The 16,902-nt window shown below is 47.3% G+C and overlaps 1 pseudogene; it reads left to right on the top strand.

The window, feature by feature from the left end:
* Positions 1–258: 258 nt before the first annotated feature.
* LOC128405982 (uncharacterized protein K02A2.6-like) overlaps positions 259–16,902 on the top strand; it is a 50,320-nt pseudogene continuing 33,676 nt past the window's right edge.

Raw genomic sequence — 16,902 nt, 5'->3', positions numbered from 1 at the left:
CCACTTCTTGAAACAGTCCATCTTGTCCACAATTTGCAATGTTTGAAACAAAAACAACATTCTAGGCAATACATTCATCTTTATAGCTGCAATTTGACCCAACAAGGAAAGCTTCAAATTTGACCAAATTTCTAAATCTTTTTTCACTTCCATCCAACATTTTTCATAGTTGTCTTTAAACAAATTCCCATTTTTAGCTGTCATGTTAATCCCCAGTGTTATGTACTGAGTTGAATAGGATCCAAACTGCAGCAGTCTGATTGGTCCTAGAACAATAGGATTCAGAATGCAGCAGTCTGATTGGTCCTAGAACAATGCAGCAGTATGATTGGTTGGCAGGAACTACCCAATCATGCTCCAGATAGAAGTGAATCCACAACCTGATTGGCTTACAGTAGAATTCCGGAATTAGCCAATCATGTGCAGCCCATTGTGTAAATAATGTATATAAAGCAGATACTTTGAGGGGACATTCATTCATTCCTCCTCACCACTATGAGCTGAATAAAGAGCATGAAATCACTTTGCGACTCTGAGTATATTTCACTGGCGACGAAGATGGGATCCCGCTGAGCTGACTGCCACACACAGCACCGCAGCACCGCCACCTGCCGCACCGCTGCCTTGCACCGTGTATCCAGGCTTCAGCTCCGGGACACAAGGAACTCAGAATGGCAACCGACAGCAGCTTCTCGCCGTTCAACCCAGCATCTGGAGACTGGGAAGCGTACGCCTCCCGTTTCACCTTCCTCCTAGAAGCCAAAGGGGTCACCGACGAAGAAGATGCCAAGAAGAGGGCGATATTCTTCAGCGTCTGCGGAGAGGAGACGTTTGAAATCGCCCGGGCTCTCCTTGCGCCTGAAGACGTCGCTACTGTTCCATACAAAACAATAATGGAACAGCTGAAGGGGCACTTTTCGCCGCAGCCCTCAGTGGTGGCTCGTCGAAATGCCTTCTACGCAAAGCGGCAAGCCCCTGGGGAAACCATAACTGGGTTTGTGACCTCTCTCCGCCAAGCCGCCCGGTTCTGCAACTTCTCAGAGCTGGAGAACATGCTTCGTGACCGCCTCGTCGGTGGCCTGAAGGATGAGAAGCTGCAACGACGCCTCTATGCTAAGAAGGACCTAACGTTCCAGGTCGCTCTGGAGGAGGCCCTGGCAACGGAAGCTGCCGAGAGGTCGACGCAAGAGGCACGGCAGAGCCAGCTGTCCCAACCGAGGGTCCACCACGAAGACCTCACCGACGACTCAGGATCCGACAGGGAGGAGGTGCACCGAGTACAGCAGCGCACTCAAGCAGCCCACATACCACAGCTGCCTCGACGAGAAGGAGGGAACTGCGCAAGCTGTGGAGAAAGTCACGAGAGGAGGACCTGCCGTTTCCGCAACGCAGAGTGCAGGCAGTGCAGAAAATTGGGACACATCGCCCGGGTGTGTCGGGCTCGGCCCACCCGACGCCAGGCATCAGATGACCAATCCAAGAGCCCCAGGTCCCGGGGCCCAACGCACCAAGGCAACTCGACAGAGCTCACGGACTTCCAGGTATACCAGTTGCCCCACCCCAACGTAGAGAAAATTTATGTTGACGTACAGATAGAGGGGGCCCCATGCCGCATGGAGCTTGACACGGGTTCAACTCTATCCATAATCTCGGCAAGGACCTTAAGGAAACTGTGTCCTACTGGGGGTCCCAAACTCAGGCCGGCCCCATTCACCCTCCGGGACTTCCAAAAACGTAAGGTCCCCACAATGGGGGTGGGGACCTTCAGGGTGCAATACCGAGGGCGGACGCGGCAACTGGACTTGCTTGTGGTCAAGGGCCCCTACATTAGCTTACTGGGATTGGCATGGTTTGGACCACTGGGGCTAGCCGTCACCGGGGTGAACCACACTAGCTTACAAGTGGACGTGGACGCCATATGCAAGGAATTTCCGGGGGTTTTCAATGGGAAATTGGGACAGTATACGGGCCCCCCCATTGCTCTACAGCTTGACCCCGCAGTACGACCGGTCAGGCTCAAGGCCCGCCGGGTCCCGTTCGCCCTGAAACCCCGTATAGACGAGGAATTGGACCGGCTCGTGGAGCAAGGAGTGCTGGAGCCGGTGCCTAATGCCCCCTGGGAAACCCCAATCGTCACGCCTGTCAAGCCTAATGGTTCGGTCCGCATCTGCGCAGACTACAAATGTACCATAAACAAGGCCCTCACGGCCCATGCATACCCAGTGCCAGTGGTCAGCCATGTTCTTGCCACCCTGGCTGGGTCGAAAATTTTTGGCAAGCTGGACTTGGCCCAAGCATATCAACAGCTGCCAGTAGATGAGGCCACAGCAGAGGCACAGACGATTGTGACGCACAGAGGTAAAGCGGCTGCAATTCGGTGTCAGCGTGGCACCAGGCATATTCCAGAATCTAATGGACTCTCTACTTAAAGGGATTCCTGGCGTCACCCCCTTCTTCGATGATGTGTTGATTGCCGGGCCCACACCAGAGGAGTTTGAGGACCGCCTCCGCACCGTTCTGCACCGTTTCCAGACGGCGGGTCTCAAGGTGAAGCGGGAAAAATGTCTACTAGGAGTGCCTCAGGTGGACTTTCTGGGATTTATGGTGGACGCAGAAGGGGTCCACCCGACTGGGGACAAGGTACGGGCCATTTGTGATGCCCCAGCGCCCAAGAACAAGACTGAACTTCAGGCCTTCTTGGGACTATTGAACTTTTACCATTCCTTCCTTCCCCACAAGGCGGCGGTAGCAGAGCCCCTACACAGACTCCTGGACAAGCGGGCCCCTTGGGTGTGGGGCCAGCGCCAGGAGGCCGCATTCCAGGCAGTCAAGGACTTGCTTGTCTCAAACTCGGTCTTGGCACACTTCGACGAGAGGCTGCCGGTGGCGCTAGCATGCGATGCCTCGCCCTATGGAATTGGCGCTGTCCTGGGACACCAACTCCCGGATGGAAGAGAGGTACCGGTGGCATACTTTTCCCAGACACTCAACGCAACCGAGCGGAACTACTCGCAAATCGACAAGGAGGGTCTGGCAATCGTGAAGGGAGTAAAAAAATTCCATTTCTTGTACGGGCGGCCCTTCACCGTGGTGACTGACCACAAGCCGTTGCTTGGCTTATTTGCCCCTGAAAAGCAGACCCCCCAAGTGCTGTCTCCTCGCGTCCTCAGGTGGTCAATTTTCCTTGCCAGCTACCAGTATGCACTGATTCACCGTCCGGGGAAGGCGATGGGCCATGCGGATGCCCTCAGCAGGCTACCACTACCGGAAACAGGCCCCGACCCAGCACCTGCACAAGAGGTTATGAGCCTGGAGCTGCTTCCCGACCGCCCCATTCAGGCACAAGAAGTTGCACACCATTCCAAGAAAGATAGGGTCATCTCCCGGGTCCTGGACTGGGTGTGGAGGGGATGGCCCAGCAGCAGCCCCGGGCCAGAATTCGCCGGCTACACAACCCGCAAACATGAACTGTCGGCCCACAAGGGGTGCCTGTTATGGGGAAGCAGGGTCGTTGTTCCCCAGCCCCTCCGCAAAAGGGTCCTCACAGCCCTACACGAGACACACCCTGGGGTAGTAAGAATGAAGGCCCTTGCCAGGAGTTATGTGTGGTGGCCGGGGATCGACGGAGAGATAGAGGCCTGGGTCAAACACTGCCAGGCCTGCCAAGAATCCCGCCCAGATCCCCCAAGGGCCCCAGTCCAGTCCCGGGAGTCCGCCCGAGCACCATGGTCACGCCTGCATGTGGACTTCGCTGGCCCCTTTCAGGGGAAAACATTCTTCATAGTGGTGGACTCCTACACCAAATGGCTGGAAGTCGCACTGGTACCGTCCACTTCTACGTCCGCAGCCATCCGGGTACTACGCAGGCTGTTTGCAACCCACGGGCTCCCTGACACTCTCGTCTCAGACAACGGGACTGCATTTACGTCAGGAGAATTCCAAACCTTCACAGCGCAGAACGCCATCCGCCACATCCGTTCGGCGCCATTCCATCCTGCCACCAATGGCCAAGCAGAACGCATGGTGCGGACCACCAAGGACACCCTTCGCCGCATGACGCAAGGGGATTGGGAGTACCGCCTTGCCACATTCCTTCTAGCACAGCACAGCACCCCCAGCTCAACGACTGGCCGGAGCCCCGCTGAACTACTAATGGGTCGGCGCCTTGCAATCAGATTGGACCGCATTCACCCCGATAGAGCTCAGGATGAGGTAGTGATGGGGGAAGGCAGGAACCCCCGGACCTTCGAGGCCCAGGACCCAGTGTACGCAAAGAATTTTGGGGCAGGCCCAGCATGGGTACCCGCCACAGTCACCAGGGTCACTGGCCCCGTGTCGTACGAGGTGCTAACAGATGGGGGGCAATGCTGGCGCCGCCACTGTGACCAGATACGGCGACGATTCCCGGGAGAAAACCAGGAGGAGGAAAGGTCAGAGGAGTCCCAAGGGAACAGAGGGGCAGTGAGGCCCATAGAGCACGAGGGGCCAGCAGGAGAGGCAGAATCAGTAAATACAGAGAGGACCTGCGAGGCCGAAAGGACACCGGAACCAGAACCACGGCTGAGCGAGCCGGTTGCGCCAGACCAAATAGCCCCATCACAGTCAGCATCCTTGGAACACGAGCCAGAACCTGAACCCCGGACCAGGGAACACCCCAGGCCGCAACGCACACGTAGGCCGCCAGCGTACCTCGAGGACTATGAATGCGACCTCCCGGGGAGGACTGGAACTTAGAGGGGAGGGGTGTTATGTACTGAGTTGAATAGGATCCAAACTGCAGCAGTCTGATTGGTCCTAGAACAATAGGATTCAGAATGCAGCAGTCTGATTGGTCCTAGAACAATGCAGCAGTATGATTGGTTGGCAGGAACTACCCAATCATGCTCCAGATAGAAGTGAATCCACAACCTGATTGGCTTACAGTAGAATTCCGGAATTAGCCAATCATGTGCAGCCCATTGTGTAAATAATGTATATAAAGCAGATACTTTGAGGGGACATTCATTCATTCCTCCTCACCACTATGAGCTGAATAAAGAGCATGAAATCACTTTGCGACTCTGAGTATATTTCACCCAGGTATTTCACTTTCTTAACCACAGTTAAACCTGTTTCACTCTGAAACTTCTCTCTTTCAGTCAATGTTAAGTTTTTCTCTAAAACCTTAGTTTTTGACTTGTTCAATTTGAATCCTGCCACCTGACCAAATTCTTGAATTAATTCTAAAACTCTTTTAGTACTAGATTCTGGCTCTTGTAATGTCAAAACTAAGTCATCTGCAAATGCTCTCAGTTTATACTGTTTAGCTCCGACCTGTATACCTTTAACCAACCGGTCCCTTCTAATCATGTTCAGCAGGACCTCCAGGACCGATATAAAAAGCAATGGGGAAATTGGGCACCCTTGTCGTGTCCCTTTTTCTATCTTAAATTGTTCCGTAACCACGTTATTTACAATTAATTTAGCATTTTGTTCAGAGTATATTGCACCTATACCATTCTCAAAGCCTTGGCCTACCCCCATACCCTGTAGGTTCTTTTTCATAAAACTCCAAGAGATATTGTCAAAAGCTTTCTCCGCATCTACAAAGATCAGAACTGCTTTAGTGTTTATATTCACTTCTAGCTTTTCCAAAATGTCAATTATGTTCCTCAAGCTATCAGATAGATGTCTTCCCATTAGAAAGCCCGCTTGGTCCTTATGAATCTCCTCAATCAATACTTTTTTCAGTCTCTTAGCCAAAATATCAGCAAAAATTTTGTAATCCACATTTAATAAGGATATGGGACGGTAGTTCTTAAGTTGTGTCTTTTCAGTTTCCGTTTTCGGTATAAGTGTAATATACGCCTCTTTGCACGATTCTGGTGCTCTTTTCCCTTCCAAAATTTCGTTACAGACTTCCTTCAAAGGTTGTAATAACCACTCTTTCAAAGATCTGTAATATCTGGAAGTCAGCCCATCTGGTCCTGGAGACTTGCTGTAATCTTTAAACTTTTAATAAATATTATTAAAAAAAAAAAAAAAGAAGTTCAAGAAACGCCCACTAACGGATTCTGCCAGCGATTGAGACAGCCACGGGTGCGTGGCTGTCCAGACAGAAAGGGTTCATTCAGGCAACCAGCCAAGGGTGGCGTTGATTTACACACAAGCAACCCCTAGAACCATTACAGGTACCAAGTATTCATGGGGGTGGTTTGTGCTGCTAACTGTACATACATCAACACTACCAGCTTTCACCAACCAACCCAAACACCAAACTAACATTTCTCACTCTATATATACAAACCAGTGCAGGCCGCTGACTCATGCTGACCCAGCTTTTTAAGCATTAAAGAAACAGCGGCCATTTTAGCCGTGACACCCCTTCTGTTTCTTAAATGCGAAAACCCCCAACAGAAACAATACATACATACATTATATACATAAACCCAGTTTTGTCATCAATTCATTATGGCATGTTGCTGGCAAAGGCTTGGTAAACAAATCAGCAATATTTGTGATTGACAATACTCCAATTTGATTACTTCATTCTGTACAAAATCTCTAACATTTGCATGACGGATAGCAATATGTTTTGATGCGGATTTCATTATTTCCAAGCCCGCTAATGCAATGCATGACTGGCTATCTTCATACACTTGGATAGGCAAATCTACTTTACAATCTAGATCTTTTAGTATCTGTATAAACCACATGATTTCAATGCATGCTAGCGACAGGCTCCCATATTCTGCCTCACAGGATGAAGTCGCAACAAATCCTTGTTTCTTTGACCTCCATCCAATTATGGAATTGGCAAACATCCTAACCATTCCACTTGTAGATTTTCTAGTAGCTACACAGCTGTCCTGGTCAGCAAAGTTTGCGCTTCGTGACAGAACCCCGCGTCCTGGGCGTAAATTGAAACACCACCCTTTGCCATAGGACTGATATCCCACAAACCGCAGTCTCTGCGCTCTAGCGCCCCCTTTCTGGCGCTGAGCTTTGGGGATATTTAGATGTGCCCAAGAACCCCAGTTATGGAGCATTGTCCACTCTGGTTCTTTCCCAAACAACACACGATAAGGAATATCTTTTATAGAGCTAGACCAGGTTCTGTTAATCAAAACGTTTGCTGTGAGGAAAGCCTCGCCCCACAGCCTATGGTTGTGACCCAATCCTGCATCCACTAGCAGGCAGTCCTTTACTGACTGTATTACAGCCCCACGTCTTTCACATAGACCATTTTCTTTTTCTTTTTTAATTTTTTTATTTATAAAATTTTCAAATATAACAATAAAAGAAAAACATTCCATTTGAATTATACATCCAATTCTAATCTTTCCACTTTCAGACTTCCTTCAGTCTATCTGGAAATTTTCATGTTTTCACAGTTATTCACATTTCTTGCATCTGTATTGTTTTGTTTTTTGTTTTTTTTTAACCAAATTAATCTTAGCAATTTTTATAAAACAATATTTCTTTCCATTATTATCACAGAGCTTCTTGAAAACCTACAAACGTTAATTGACCTTCACATATATTTTTAATATACTCTGTAAATTTATTCCAGTCCTCGGTAAATCTCTGGTCTCGCCGGTTCCTAATTCTCCCCGTTAGCTTGTCTAATTTTGCGTATTCCATCAACTTCATTCTCCATTCTTCTTTCGTCGGGATTTCTTCCTGTTTCCATTTTTGTGCCACCAAAATTCTTGCCGCTGTTACTGCATATAAAAACAACTTCTCATCCTTCTTTTTTATGTCATTTCTTAGTATTCCTAACAGAAAAGTTTCTGGTTTTTTAACAAAGGTATATTTCAACATTTTTTTCAATTCATTATAAATCATTTCCCAGAAACCTTTCATTTTTTTACATTCCCACCACATATGATAGAATGTTCCTTCTTTCTCCTGACATTTCCAACATTTATTACTCACTTTATACATCTTTCCAAGTTTTACTGGTGTAACATACCATCTATATAACATTTTCATAACATTTTCTTTTATTGTAGTACATGCAGTAAATTTCATTCCTTCTTTCCACAATCTTATCCAATCATCAAATTGAATATTATAACCAAAGTCTTTGGCCCACTGAATCATTGCAACTTTAACCTCTTCATCCTTAGTATGCCACTCAAGTAATAATTTATACATTTTTGATAAAATTTTAACATCATTATTCACAATTTCTTTTTGAAATCTAGATTTTTCATCTTGAAAACCTCTTTCCAGCATCTCTTTTTTAAACATCACATTCACTTGGAAGTAGTGTAACCAATCAAACACATATTCTTTAACATCATCGTATGGCTTCAATTTCCATTTATTTAAATTTACGACATGTAATGCCTTAAGAGAGAATATTATGAAAATGACGTACAGGTGGTACATGACCCCAGTCAAGCTTGCAAAAATTTACCATTTGCCCGATAATAAATGTTGGAAATGTAAAGAAATTGAAGGCACATTCTTTCACCTTTGGTGGACGTGCCCGAGGATCAAGGCTTTCTGGGAGATGGTTTATAATGAATTGAAAAAGATATTCAAATACACTTTTGTGAAGAAACCAGAGGCCTTTCTCCTGGGCATAGTTGGCCAATTGGTGCCAAAGAAGGATAGAACTTTTTTTTATGTACGCTACAGCAGCAGCAAGAATACTCATTGCAAAGCATTGGAAGACACAAGAACTACCCACCTTGGAAGAATGGCAGATGCAAGTAATCGACTATATGGAAATGGCTGAGATGACTGGCAGAATCCGAGACCAGGGAGAAGAGTTGGTGGAAGAAGATTGGAGGAAATTTAAAACTTATTTACAGAAGCAGTGTAAAATGTATGAATGCTGATGACATTGAAATGAAATGAAGGGGTTTTAGTGACGAGAGTAAAAGTTTGAAATTATAAATTTGGGAGGTAGGATACCTAAGGACAAAGTGGTAGGATATGAATTTGCTGAACCAACTGTCAAAAAGGGATACAAAAAAGGGAGACGTGAGGAAGTCAGGAAAATAAGTTAATCAATGTTGAATAATTAGAAAAGAGTGATTTGTGTTTTTTTCTTATTTTACTTTTGTGTGTTGACTGGTGTTTTTTTTTCTTCTTTTCTTTTTTTCCTTTTTTAGGTTAAATGTTTGTATTTTATGTATTTTATGTATTGTGAAATCTTGGTTTTGTGCCTTTATTGTCCTTTGTTTGGTGATGTCTTTCCTTATTGTTAAACTTAATAAAATATTATTATAATATATATATATATATATATAATTAAATTCTCATATGTAATCCAACTCCCCATCATATTGATCTCCTTAACACTCATTACCTCCAATGGCGACAGCCAGAATCGAGTTTTAAACTCTAATAAATTTTTGTACCTATTCCATACTTCAATCAGCGGACCTCGGAAAATGTGATTTTCTAAACCTTTATGCACTCTTTTTTCCTCATACCATAAATATGCGTGCCAACCAAATCTATTATTATATCCTTCTAAATCCAAAAGTTCTGCATTTTCCAACTTTATCCATTCTTTCACCCAGCACAGACATGCAGCCTCGAAATATAACTTTAGGTCTGGCAGGGCAAAGCCTCGTCTATCTTTTGCATCCGTTAAAATCTTAAATTTTATTCTAGGCTTCTTGCCCTGCCAGACATATCTTGATAATGCTCTTTGCCATTCTTTAAATATCGTAACACCTTTAATTATTGGTGTTGATTGAAATAAGAACATTTTTGGTAGCACATTCATTTTTACTGTTGCAATTCTTCCCCAAAATGACAACTTCATTCTTCCCCACACTTCCAGGTCCTTCCTAATCTTGTTCCAGACTGGTACATACGGTAATTATTTTGAAAAAGATCAATACACTTGGGAGTTAATATAATCCCAAGTTATTTAACTTTCTTAACCACTTCCATATCTGTTTGTTGCTGAATTCTTTCTATTATCTCTTGGTCCATATTTTTAACCATTATTTTCGTTTTACTCTTATTTAATTTGAATCCGGCAACTTGTCCGAATTGCTCTATCTCTTCTAACACTTCCTTAACACTTTTAATAGGGTCTTCTATTGTTATAACCAAATCATCAGCGAAGGCTTTTACCTTATATTCCTTACAACCAACTGTCACACCTTTTATCAAATCATTACTTCTTAACGCTCTCAACAAGACTTCCAGGACCGATATGAATAACAATGGTGATAAGGAACACCTTTGTCTTGTACCCTTGGTTATAGCAATATCATCTGTCAGTACATTATTAACAATTAATTTTGCTCTTTGTTCAGAATATATTGCCCTTACGCCATTCACAAATGAGTGACCAGTCTCCATAGATTCCAGGTTCTTTAACATAAATTCCCAAGAAATATTATCAAATGCCTTTTCCGCATCAACAAATATCAACATCGCTTGCTTGTCTTTCTTATTAGTCAGATATTCTATTATATTTATTATGTTTCTTATATTGTCTTTCATCTGCCTCCCTGGCAGGAATCCTGTTTGGTCCTTATGAATCAATTCCTTTAATATCTTTTTCATTCTATTTGCCAAGATGTTAGCAAATATTTTATAGTCATTGTTCAATAGCGAGATTGGCCTATAGTTTTTAACTTGAGTTAAATCTGAGTCCTGCTTGGGAATTAATGTTATATATGCTTCTTTCCATGTCTCTGGTATTTGTCCTTCTTTCAGAATGTTGTTCATAACTTCTACCAATGGTACAAGTAAGATGTCTTTCATTTCTTTATAATATCTTGCACCAAATCCATCCGGTCCCGGAGTCTTCCCACTTTTTAAGTCTTTTATTGCCGTTTTAGCTTCTTCTATTCCAATTGGTTCATTCAATTTATTTTTATTTGTCACTGGAATTTTTTGCACCCCTTTCTTCTTTAAATAGTCTTCTATCATCTTTATCCTAGATTTCTCTTTTCTTTTATATAGATCTCTATAAATGTCCACAAATCCTTTCCTTATTCCTTTCAGATTCTCAATGTCTTGCTCTTCTACTTTAATCTTTTTAATTGTATTTTGTTCTTTCCTTTTTTTAAGTTGCCATGCCAGCCATTTTTCAGATTTATTTGCAAATTCAAAATTCTTTTGTTTCATTCTTTTTATATTCCACTCTACTTCTTTATTGATTATTGTAATGGGAAAAGGTGTTGCTCATGCGTAAAACTCCAAACTGCCTCCAAGCAGGTTATATAGCTCAAACTTCCCTGGTTTGACAGCGCCTAGCAAATGCCACTGTCTTAATCACTGCTAGATTCCGTCAGTGGGCGTTTCCTGAACTTCTTCCAACATAAGAATTCCTTAACCGCCAGTCTCCGCCTAGCTTCTCTGCGCGGAAGCCTTCTGCGCAGAGTAGGCGTGCCAAGCGGAGGTCCTGCGCTCTCCCCACTGGTCTCACTGGCAGAGTCTCGGAGCCTTCCCTCCGAAGTACTCTCAGCCTCCCCTTTCTTCCTGGTGTCACCTTGGTTTCCTTCCCCAGCCGAAGCTCTCCCTCTCTCCTTGCTGGTCCCCTCCCCTGCATCCTCGGAGCGTCTTCCCTCTCCGTTGATCTCCGATGTCAGTTCCCTGACATCCACCTCCCTCCCAGGCCCCTCTCCCTCCCCCTCCCGTCCCGGGGACGGCGAAGCGGGAAAGCCCCGGAAGGAGCTATCCTCCTCCTCAGATGATTCCAACACCGCTCTCCACCTGCTGTTCTCTCTTTCCTCAGCCCAATCTCCCCAGTCTGATTCCTCTTCCTCGGATCTCTCCCCTCCCTCCTCTTCTGAGGCGGGAAATCCCACAAACTCTTCTTCATCCTCCGTGTCCCCAAATTGCTCCTCCCAGAACCTCCCTAAGGGCTTGGGCTTCCTTGGAAACCTGCGGTGAAATTCCTCCTGCAGATACTCATCCCTGATCTCTTCTGCCGGAACCCACGTGTTCTCTGATTCGGGTTCCCCCTCCCAAGCCACCAAATATTCCACCCTCCTCCCTCTCCACCTGGAATCGAGAATTTCAGCTGCATGGCCACTGAGTTCCCTTTCCTCTACCCGGGGATGCCTGGGAACTTCTCTTTCTTGTCCCATATATCCTTCCCTGTATGGTGAGAGTAATGACCGGTGGAACACAGGGTGCAGTTTCATGTTGGTGGGCAATTGGAGTCTAAAGGTCACAGGATTAACCTGTTGTATGACCTCGAAAGGTCCCAAATGCCTTGGTCGTAGTTTCTTACACCCCCCTTTGAACGGTAACCCTTGGGTAGACAACCACACCTGGTCCCCCACTCTTATAGTTTCCCCTTCTCTGCGGTGCTTATCTGCCTGCCTCTTGTACGCTTCCTTCGCCTGCTCCAGGTTAACCTTAAGTAGTTGGTGTAAAGCCTGCATTTCTTCCACAAATTGTTCGGCCGCCGGTACACTCCACCTACCCCCCTCCTCCCCTGGGAAGGCCCTGGGATGATACCCGTAATTGGCCATGAATGGACTCATTCCCGTGGACACATGTTCCGCGTTATTGTAGGCAAATTCGGCCAGCGCTAGTTTGTCCACCCAATCGTTCTCCCTTTCGTTGACGTAGCAGCGTAGATACTGTTGAAGTATGCTATTAGCTCTTTCTGCTTGTCCGTTGGTCTCTGGGTGCCTGGCCGTCGAAAAACTCACTTCAACTTCCAGCAGACTCATAAGCTTCCTCCAAAATCTGGATGTAAATTGGCGGCCTCTGTCGGATAAAATCCTCAAGGGGGCGCCATGCAACCTGAAGACATGATCCACGAACAGCCTAGCTGTTTCCTCTGCGGTCAATGCATGCGAGCAAGCAATAAAATGGCACATTTTGGTCATCAAGTCAACTACCACCATAATTGCTGTCTTCCCCCTGGACTTGGGTAAATCAGTCATAAAATCAATTGAAACCCCTTCCCATGGTCTTTCTGGTGTGGGCAAGGGTTCCAGTAACCCCGCGGGTGCTGCCCTCTCCGCTTTAGTTCGCTGGCAGCACACGCACCCCCGTACGTATTCCCGCACATCCTCCCTTACCCTTGGCCACCAGAACTGCCTGGTGACCAGCAACATGGTTTTGTGTTGACCGAAATGTCCCGCCGTGGGGTTGTCATGCAGTTGTTTGAGTATTCTTTTCCTCAAGTCTCCTTCCGGTATGTACAACGCACCCTTGTAGTACAAAGCCCCCTCCTTAACCTCAAAACCCCCCTGATTTTCGGCATCTCGAATCTCCCTGATTTTGTTTTGGGCGTACTGGTCATCCCTCGTTAAACCGGCTAGTTCTTGTTTCCCTACCAACACTGCCCCACACACCCACCGGTCCTCTGGGATGACATGACGTACTTCTGGTCCTTCCTCTCCTTCCCAGTACTCCGGTTTGCGAGAGAGAGCGTCTGCTCTGACGTTTTCCCTCCCCGGCACGTACCTAATTTCATAACAAAACTTGGAAAACTCCTGTGCCCACCTCACCTGTCTTTGGTTCAGGACTCGCGCAGTCCTCCAATATTCCAGGTTCTTATGATCCGTGCACACCTGTATTTTGTGCTGTGCACCTATTAGAAAATGTCTCCAGCGGCGAAAGGCCTCATGAATGGCCAGCAGTTCCTTGTCGTACACCGTGTAGTTTTGTTCTGACTTGTTCAGCTTCCTTGAAAAAAAGGCGCACGGCTGCCACTCTCCCCGCCTTCCCTGCTGGAGCAAAACCGCTCCCACCGCTCTGTCTGAAGCGTCTGTCTCCAGCCTCATCGGTTTCTGCAGATCCACGTGTAAGAGTTGCTCTTCCGAAGCGAACGCCCTCTTTAGCTGTTCGAAGGCTTGCTGAGCCTCTTCCGTCCACTCAAACTTCTTCTTGCTGCTGAGGCAATCAGTTATGGGAGCTGTTAAATGGGCGAAGTTCCTGATGAACTTCCTATAGAAGTTGCCAAACCCCAGGAACCTCTGCACGTCCTTCCGGTTCTTGGGGGTCCTCCATTCTAGCACCACTTGCACCTTGCCTGGGTCCATGGCTAAGCCTTTGTCAGACAACCTGTAACCCAGGAACTCCACCTCTCAGGCGTGGAATTGGCATTTCTCTAATTTGACCCACAGCTGGTGCTCCTGCAGCTTTTTCAGGACCTCCCTGACGTCCTTTATGTGCTGCTCTTCGTTCTCCGAGAAGATTAGCACGTCGTCCAAGAAAGCTACGCAATTCTTGTACAGTAGGGACCCCAGCACGTGGTGCATGAAGGCTTGAAATGTGCTTGAGCCTGATTGTAATCCGAAGGGCATAACTAAGTACTCAAAGGCCCCCAGAGGGGTGAACATGGAGGTTTTCCATTCATCCCCCTCCCTCATCCTTATCAAATTGTATGCCCCCCGAAGGTCCAACTTGGTAAAGACCTTCCCTTTCCTTACTCTGGCCAAAATGTCGTCAATTCTGGGCATTGGAAATGTCACTGGTTCCGACACCCGGTTCAACTGCCGAAAGTCTACGACCAACCTGGGCTCTTTAAAGTTCTTCTTGTCCACAAAGAACACTGGACTACCCCCCACGGCCCTTGATTCCCGTATGAAACCCCTCTTCAGGTTCTTGTCAATAAAGTTCCGCAACTCCTGCATTTCCCTGTCCGACATGGCGTACAGCTTACCCACAGGCAGCTGAGCTCCAGGGAGTAGGTTGATTTGACAGTCAAAGGGCCTGTGAGGGGGTAGTTTATCAGCCTCCTTCTCACTGAAGACTTCTTCCAGATCTGCGTACTGAACTGGTATTCTACCCTTCTCTCCTACCGCCATCCCTGCCACCCTTGCTACTGCCATCCTTTGGGTCTCTCCCCCCTGGCAGTGCTCCACACAGTAAGCAGATCCAAAGGTGACGGTTCGCTGGTGCCATCCCACCACTGGGTCGTGCAGTCCCAGCCAACTCATTCCCAGTATGATTGGTGGTCCTGCTAGGGTGGCTACATGAAAGGCAATTGTCTCACTGTGTCTGGCAACCCTCATTTTCATGGGGGGGGGTCTGGTGGGTCACTTCCCCCCCCCCAGAAGTTCTCTACCATCAATAGTAGTTACTTGCAGGGGGTGTTCTAGAGGCACTACTTGGAGCTGGTGCTCTAGTGCAAACTCCCTGCTAAAAAAGTTACAAGAGCTGCCAGAGTCCAGCAACGCCTTCACCTTCATAGGATGTCCGTTAGGGAGTTCTAGTATCACCTCTATGGCTATGGCAGCTCGGGGAGGGTCAGGTTTGGGCACCTTTACTGGTTGCTCGCCTGGCTGCTGTGCCCACTCACTGGCAGACAGGCATTCCCGTTTCCCTGCTCTTTATTTCTTTCCTCCTCCCCCTCCACTGCCCCCACCATTCCTTGCCACACCTTCTTCTGAGGGCAGACTCTGGCAAAATGTCCCGGCTGCTGGCAGAGAAAGCATTTCTTTGTCGTTTTCCCCTCCTTCTTGCGAGCCTCACTGGAGTTTGAAACCCCACGCACGCGCGCTCCTCCAATCTCCATTGGTTCCGCGGGCGGCTCAGGCACGTCCGGAATGCGGTTGTCATACCAACGTTCTGCTCTCCCTTCCCGCCTTTCTAGAGCGCGCGCCTCTTGGCGTACTCCCACCGCCAACGCCATCTTGGTCAGCTGGTCCATCGATTCCGGACGGGGCGTGCGGGAGAGTTCATCTTTAACCCAAGGAGATAATCCTTCCTCAAATAGCATTTGCACTGGCGCAGAACTAAGTTCCCAACCAAGTCTATGAATCAGCATCGCAAAGCGTGACCAGTACTCTCTCACTGATTGGTTCCCTTGTTTGCACCCCATCAGTTCTTTGCGCGTCACGCTCTGCTCTACATCACTCGAGAACATATGGTCCATGGCGATAAAAAACCTTCTCAAATCCTTCAAGGCAGCATTCTCCGACGCCATCAAGGGTCTGACCCAATCTCTGGCGCGCCCTTCCAGATGCCCCACCACGAAGGCTACCCTCTCTGCATCGTCTACAAAATCCCCGTGTTGCAGGTCCAGCGCATACTGCACATCTGTCTTAAATGCATTATAGTCTCTGGGATTCCCCCCAAACTTCTGCACTAGTCCCGGTACCTTCCTTGCGATGGGTGTGGGCTTCCCCTGGGCATCCTGAGTGCGCCTTTCGTCCAGCCGAGCCACTAGTAGGGCGAGTTGCTGCTCCAACTCTCTGTTTCTCTCCTCGAGAGTAGGTCCTCCTCTGCCCCCCTGTTCTCTGGCCCCGGCTCCTCCAGTTTGACTCATGATGCTGCCCCTGTTTCTCTGTGCACGAGCACCTCAGAGGACTGACGGAATGCTGTAATGGGAAAAGGTGTTGCTCATGCGTAAAACTCCAAACTGCCTCCAAGCAGGTTATATAGCTCAAACTTCCCTGGTTTGACAGCGCCTAGCAAATGCCACTGTCTTAATCACTGCTAGATTCCGTCAGTGGGCGTTTCCTGAACTTCTTCCAACATAAGAATTCCTTAACCGCCAGTCTCCGCCTAGCTTCTCTGCGCGGAAGCCTTCTGCGCAGAGTAGGCGTGCCAAGCGGAGGTCCTGCGCTCTCCCCACTGGTCTCACTGGCAGAGTCTCGGAGCCTTCCCTCTGAAGTACTCTCAGCCTCCCCTTTCTTCCTGGTGTCACCTTGGTTTCCTTCCCCAGCCGAAGCTCTCCCTCTCTCCTTGCTGGTCCCCTCCCCTGCATCCTCGGAGCGTCTTCCCTCTCCGTTGATCTCCGATGTCAGTTCCCTGACAATTATCATAGCGAATTGTGTCTGAAGTAATTTTATACTTTGCTTGACTTTTTCATCCTTAGGTCTATTAATCAGTTTTTTTTCATTCTCCATTATTTGTCTTAAGATTTCTTTCTTCCCTCTTTCTCTCAATCTGTTTTTTATTGCATTTTGCTGAATAAAGAAGCCTCTCATGACCGCTTTACTAGCGTCCCAAACCATATTAATTTTT

This window comes from Podarcis raffonei, chromosome W, assembly GCF_027172205.1.
Source record: "Podarcis raffonei isolate rPodRaf1 chromosome W, rPodRaf1.pri, whole genome shotgun sequence".
NCBI lineage: Eukaryota > Metazoa > Chordata > Lepidosauria > Squamata > Lacertidae > Podarcis > Podarcis raffonei.
This window is presented reverse-complemented; position numbering and strand designations above follow the sequence as displayed.